This window comes from Triticum urartu, chromosome 6 (assembly GCF_003073215.2).
Source record: "Triticum urartu cultivar G1812 chromosome 6, Tu2.1, whole genome shotgun sequence".
Taxonomy (NCBI): Eukaryota; Viridiplantae; Streptophyta; class Magnoliopsida; order Poales; family Poaceae; genus Triticum; species Triticum urartu.
The window spans coordinates 63,479,014-63,486,349 of NC_053027.1; the positions used below are offsets into that span (position 1 = coordinate 63,479,014).

A 7,336-nucleotide genomic window follows, 5' to 3' on the forward strand; every position below is an offset into this window, starting at 1 on the left:
AACATAATGATGTTCACCATTGAAAACTACTCTATTTCACATGATGATCGGTTACGGTTTAGTTGATTTGGATCACGTGATCACTTAGAAGATTAGAGGGATGTCTTTCTAAGTGGGAGTTCTTAAGTAATATGATTAATTGAACTTAAATTTATCATGAACTTAGTCCTGGTAGTATTTGCATATCTATGTTGTAGATCAATAGCTCGCGTTATTGCTTCCCTATATTTTAGATATGTTCCTAGAGAAAACTAAGTTGAAAGATGATAGTAGCAATGATGCAGACAGGGTCCGTGATCTGAGGTTTATCCTCATTGTTGCACAGAAGAATTATGTCCTTAATGCATCGCTAGGTGACTGACCTATTACAGGAGCAGATGCAGACGTTATGAACGTTTGGCTAGCTCAATATGATGACTACTTGATAGTTTAGTGCACCATGCTTAACGACTTAGAATCAGGGCTTCAAAGACGTTTTGAATGCCATGGAGCATATAAGATGTTCCAAGAGTTGAAATTGGTATTTCATACTCATGCCCGTGTCGAGGGGTATGAGACCTCTGACAGTACTTTGCCTACAAGATGGAGGAGAATAGCTCAACCAGTGAGCATGTGCTCGGATTTTCTGAGTACTACAATTGCTTGAATCAAGTGGGAGTTAATCTTCCAAATAAGAGAGTAATTGACAAAGTTCTCTAGTCACTATCACCGAGTTACTAGAACTTCATGATGAACTATAGTATTCAAGGGATGACGTAAATGATTCCCGGGCTTTTCATGATGATGAAATCGATGAAGGAAGAAATCAAGAAAGAGCATCAAGTGTTGACGATTAACAAGACCACTAGTTTCAAGAAAAGGGCCAAGGGAAAGAAAGGGAACTTCAAGTAGAACGGCAAACAAGTTGCTGCTCAAGTGAAAAAACCCAAGTCTGGACCTAAGCCTGAAACTGAGAGCTTCTACTGCAAAGGGACTGGTCATTGAAAGCGGAACTACCCCAAGTAATTGGCGGATAAGAAGGATGGCAAAGTGAACATATGTATATTTGATATACATGTTATTGATGTGTACTTTACTAGTGTTTATAGCAACCCCTCAGTATTTGATACTACTTCAGTTTCTAAGAATAGTAACTCGAAATGGGAGTTGCAGAATGAACAGAGACTAGTTAAGGGTGAAGTGACGATGTGTGTTGGAAGTGGTTCCAAGATTGATATGATCATCATCGCACACTCCCTATACTTTCAGGATTAGTGTTAAACCTAAATAAATGTTATTTAATGTTTGCATTGAGCATAATATGATTGGATCATGTTTATTGCAATACGGTTATTCATGTAAGTTAGAGAATAATTGTTGTTCTATTTACATGAATAAAACCTTCTATGGTCATACACCCAATGAAAATGGTTTGTTGGATCTCGATCGTGGTGATACACATTTTATAATAATGAAGCCAAAAGATGCAAAGTTAATAATGATAGTGTAACTTATTTGTGGCACTGCCGTTTAGGTCATATTGGTGTAAAGCGCATGAAGAAAATCCATGCTGATGGGCTTTTGGAATCACTTGATTATGAATCAGTTGATGCTTGAGAACCATGCCTCATGGGCAAGATGACTAAGACTCCGTTCTCCGGAACAATGGAGCGAGCAACTGACTTATTAGAAATAATACATACTGATGTAAGCAGTCCGGTGAGTGTTGAGGCTCGCGGCGGGTATCGTTATTTTCTGACCTTCACAGATGATTTGAGCAGATATGGGTATATCTACTTGATGAAACATAAGTCTGAAACATTTGAAAAGTTCAAAGAACTTCAGAGTGAAGTGGAAAATCATCGTGACAAGAAAATAAAGTTTCTACGATCTGATCGCAGAGACAAATATTTGAGTTACGAGTTTGGTCTTCAATTAAAACAATGTGGAATAGTTTCATAAAATCATGCCACCTGGAACACCACAGCATAATGGTGTGTCCGAACGTCATAACCGTACTATTATTGGATATAGTGCAATCTATGATGTTTCTTACCAATTAATCACTATAGCTTTGGGGTTATGCATTAGAGACAGCTGCATTCACGTTAAAAAGGGCACCATCTAAATCCGTTGAGGCGACGCCGTATGAACTGTGGTTTGGCAAGAAACCAAAGTTGTCGTTTCTTAAAGTTTGAGGTTGCAATGCTTATGTGGAAAAGTTTCAACCTGATAAGCTCAAACCCAAATCGGAGAAGTGCGTCTTCATAGGATACCCAAAAGAAAATGTTGGGTACACCTTCTATCACAAATCCAAAGGCAAGTTATTCATTGCTGAGAATGGATCCTTTCTAGAGAAGGAGTTTCTCTCGAAAGAAGTGAGTGGGAGGAAAGTAGAACTTGATGAGGTAACTGTACCTGCTCCCTTATTGGAAAGTAGTTCATCACAGAAATCTGTTTCTGTGACTCCTACACCAATTAGTGAGGAAGCTAATGATGATGATCATGTAACTTCAGATCAAGTTACTACCGAACCTCGTAGGTAAACCATAGTGAGATCCGCACCAGAGTGGTACGGTAATAATGTTCTGGAGGTCATGTTACTTGACCATGACGAACCTACGAACTATGAGGAAGCGATGATGAGCCCAGATTCCACGAAATGGCTTGAGGCCATGAAATCTAAGATGAGATCCATGTATAAGAACAAAGTATGGACTTTGATTGACTTGCCCAAAGATCGGCGAGCCATTGAGATTAAATGGATCTTCAAGAGGAAGACGGACGTTGATAGTAGTGTTACTATCTACAAAGCTAGAATTGTCGCAAAAGGTTTTCGACAAGTTCAAGGTGTTGACTACGATGAGAGTTTGTCACTCGTATCTATGCTTAAGTCTGTCCGAATCATGTTAGCAATTGCCACATTTTATGAAATCTGGCAAATGGATAAACAAAACTGCATTCCTTAATGGATTTATTAAAGAAGAGTTGTATATGATGCAACCAGAAGGTTTTGTCAACCCTAAAGGTGCTAACAAAATATGCAAGCTCCAGCGATCCATCTATGGACTGGTGCAAGCATCTCGGAGTTGGAATATACACTTTGATAAGTTGATCAAAGCATATAGTTTTATACAGACTTGTGGTGAAGCTTGTATTTACAAGAAAGTGAGTGGGAGCACTACATCATTTCTGATAAGTATATGTGGATGACATATTGTTGATCGGAGATAATGTAGAATTATTCTGCAAAGAATAAAGGAGTGTTTGAAAGGAGTTTTTCAAAGAAAGACCTCGGTGAAGCTGCTTACATATTGAGCATCAAGATCTATAGAGATAGATCAAGACGCTTGATAAGTTTTTCAATGAGTACATACCTTGACAAGATTTTGAAGTAGTTCAAAATGGAACAGTCAAAGAAAGAGTTCTTGCATGTGTTACAAGGTGTGAAACTGAGTAAGACTCAAAGCCCGACCACGGCAGAAGATATAAAGAGAATGAAAGTCATTCCCTATGCCTTGGCCATAGGTTCTATAAAATATGCCATGCTGTGTACTAGATCTATTGTATACCCTACACTGTTTTTGGCAAGGGAGTACAATAGTGATCTAGGAGTAGATCACTGGACAGCGGTCAAAATTATCCTTAGTGGAATAAGGATATGTTTCTCGATTATGGAGGTGACAAAAAGGTTCATCGTAAAGGGTTACGTCGATGCAAATTTTGACACTGATCCAGATGACTCTAATTCTCAATCTGGATACATATTGAAAGTGGGAGCAATTAGCTAGAGTAGCTCCGTGCAGAGCATTGTTGACATAGAAATTTGCAAAATACTTACGGATCTGAATGTGGCAGACCCGTTGACCAAACTTCTCTCACAAGCAAAACATGATCACACCTTAGTACTCTTTGGGTGTTAATCACATAGCGATGTGAACTAGATTATTGACTCTAGTAAACCCTTTGGGTGTTGGTCACATGTCGATGTGAACTATGGGTGTTAATCACATGGTGATGTGAACTAGTGGTATTAAATCGCATGGTGATGTGAACTAGATTATTGACTCTAGTGCAAGTGGGAGACTGAAGGAAATATGCCCTAGAGGCAATAATAAAGTTATTATTTATTTCCTATCATGATAAATGTTTATTATTCATGCTAGAATTGTATTAACCGGAAACATAATACATGTATGAATACATAGACAAACAGAGTGTCACCAGTATGCCTCTACTTGACTAGCTCGTTGATCAAAGATGGTTATGTTTCCTAACCATAGACATGAGTCGTCATTTGATTAACGGGATCACATCATTAGGAGAATGATGTGATTGACTTGACCCATTCCGTTAGCTTAGCACTTGATCGTTTAGTTTATTGCTATTGCTTTCTTCATGACTTATACATGTTCCTATGACTATGAGATTATGCAACTCCCGTTTACCGGAGGAACACTTTGTGTGCTACCAAACGTCACAACGTAACTGGGTGATTATAAAGGTGCTCTACAGGTGTCTCCGAAGGTACTTGTTGGGTTGGCGTATTTCGAGATTAGGATTTGTCACTCTGATTGTCGGAGAGGTATCTCTAGGCCCACTCGGTAATGCACATCACTATAAGCCTTGCAAGCATTGCAACTAATGAGTTAGTTGCGGGATGATGTGTTATGGAATAAGTAAAGAGACTTGTCGGTAACGAGATTGAACTAGGTATTGAGATACCGACGATCGAATCTCGGGCAAGTAACATACCGATGACAAAGGGAACACCGTATGTTGTTATGCGGTTTGACCGATAAAGATCTTCGTAGAATATGTAGGAGCCAATATGAGCATCCAGGTTCCGCTATTGGTTATTGACCGGAGATGTGTCTCGGTTATGTCTACATAGTTCTCGAACCCGTAGGGTCCGCACGCTTAAAGTTTGGTTATATTATGAGTTTATGTGTTTTGATGTACCGAAGGAGTTCGGAGTCCCGGATGAGATCGGGGACATGACGAGGAGTCTCGAAATGGTCGAGACGTAAAAATCGATATATTGGACGGCTATATTCGGACATCGAAAATGTTCTGAGTGATTCGGGTATTTTCGGGAGTACCGGAGTTACGGGAATTCGTATTGGGCCTTAATGAGCCATACGGGAAAGGAGAGAAAGGCCTCAAAGGGTGGTCGCACCCCTCCCCATGGGCTGGTCCGAATTGTACTAGGGAGGGGGGGCGCCCCCTTCCTTCTTTCTCCTTTTCCCTTCCCTTTCCTTCCCTCCTACTCCTACTACTTGGAAGGGCTCCTAGTTCTACTAGGAAAGGGGGAATCCTACTCCCGGTGGGAGTAGGACTCCCCTAGGGCGCGCCATAGAGAGGGCTGGCCCCTCCCCTCCTCCACTCCTTTATATACGTGGCTAAGGGGTACCCCATAGACACAACAATTGATCCCTTGGATCTCTTAGCCATGTGCGGTGCCCCCCTCCACCATAGTCCACCTCGATAATACTGTAGTGGTGCTTAGGCGAAGCCCTGCGTCGGTAGAACATCAACATCGTCACCACGCCGTCGTGCTGATGGAACTCTCCCTCAAAGCTCGGCTGGATCGGAGTTCGAGGGACGTCATCGAGTTGAACGTGTGCAGAACTCGGAGGTGCCGTGCGTTCGGTACTTGATCGGTCGGATTGTGAAGACGTACGACTACATCAACTGCGTTATGCTAACGCTTCCGCTTTCGGTCTACGAGGGTACGTGGACAACACTCTCTCCTCTCGTTGCTATGCATCACCATGATCTTGCATGTGCGTAGGAATTTTTTGAAATTACTACGTTCCCCAACACCCATTGCCTTCGTGTCACTCCGGGTGAAAACCTGATCTTCGGGATCAGACGGTGACGGCTTCCTACAGTCGTTTCCCTCTTGAGGGCATCGTCTTGGAGTCCTCGCTCTGGCTTTGTCCATCTCGTTACCCCTCGGTGGACTACTCATCTTCATGGTGGTCTTCGGCTTATCATTAGGGTGCTTAGTCATCGTTGGGGTGGTGTTTTCGGTGCTCGGCACCTTTGTATCTCGCCTTGGGTGTGTGCGTTGAGTGTGGTGGTGGCGTGCGTTTGTATCTTCTTTCTCAATGTTGTGGTGATGGTGCTTTATATATAAAGCGGGGGAAAACCCTTTTTCTTAAACTACCTACCGATCTTGTACCTTCTGATGATGACATAAACACGCACACATCCCTGCCAGGAGGCATACGCTCCACACCAAACATCACTAATTTTTACATGGTAATCAGAGCCTACCTCGAATTCATCCATGGTGAGCTCATCCGCAAATACGTTCCCCTCAGCTTCCTTTGCACACATCACCACCGAGAAGCTTTTGAGAGGGAACGAAGCACTCTGGCGCTCCACCATCCTCTCTGCCATCAGGGGGGCGCAGATGGCGGGCTTCCTCGATCTGGAGCAGGTGGTGCCGCCCATGACGATCGAGGTCACTAGCGACGATGGCAAGACCAAGCCGAAGGCCCCCAACCCAGAGTTCGGCACCTGGTATGCTCGTGATCAGCAGGTTTTCTCCTACCTGCTGACCACGCTACCACGTGAGATGGCCATCCAAGTGGGGACTTGCCACACCGCAGCAGAGCTGTGGAACACCGTGCAAGGGATGCTCACCTCGCATACCCGAGCGCGGTTTGTCAACGTTAGGATTACGCTGGCGAATCTTCAGAAGGGCAATTCCACCATTACAGAGTACGTTGGTAAGATCAGAACCCTTTGTGATGAGTTAGTTGCCTTAGGAAAGAAGGTGGACGAGGAAGATGTGGTCTCGCACATCCTCGCTGGACTGGAGGAAGATTTCGATCCCGTGGTGTCCGCCATATGCTCACGGGTTGAACCTGTGACTGTCCCGGAGCTGTACTCGCAGCTTTTGTGCTTCGAGACTCGCATGAATCTTTGCGGGGGGGCTTCTCAGTCCTCCGCAAACGCTGCAGCACGCGGGCGCTTCAACAACTTCAACAAGCAGAACGACAATAGCGGCAGCGATGGTGACCGCGGTCGCGTCTTCAACAACAAACAAGGTGGCGGCGGTGGTGACCGCGGCCGGAACTTCAACAACAAGCCCAACGGCAGTGGCGGCCATGGCAACCCAGGAGGAAACGGCAGCGGCTTCAACAACAATTCCGCCGCCAAACCAACATGCCAGATGTGTGGCAATTAAAGTTGGGCACATGGCGTGGAAGTGCTATGACTCCTCTACCAGGGAGGGGAAGAGCTCTCGGCGAACATTGCTGCTCCTTAATACGGCGTAGACACTAAATGGTATATGGACAGTGGTGCAACTGACCATATCACCGATGACTTGGAGAAGCTCACA

At 43.8% G+C, this 7,336-nt stretch overlaps 1 pseudogene; it reads left to right on the plus strand.

Moving 5' to 3' along the window:
• Nucleotides 1-6,763: 6,763 nt before the first annotated feature.
• On the plus strand, nt 6,764-6,902 carry LOC125517758 (annotated as a pseudogene).
• The last annotated feature ends 434 nt before the right edge of the window (nt 6,903-7,336 follow it).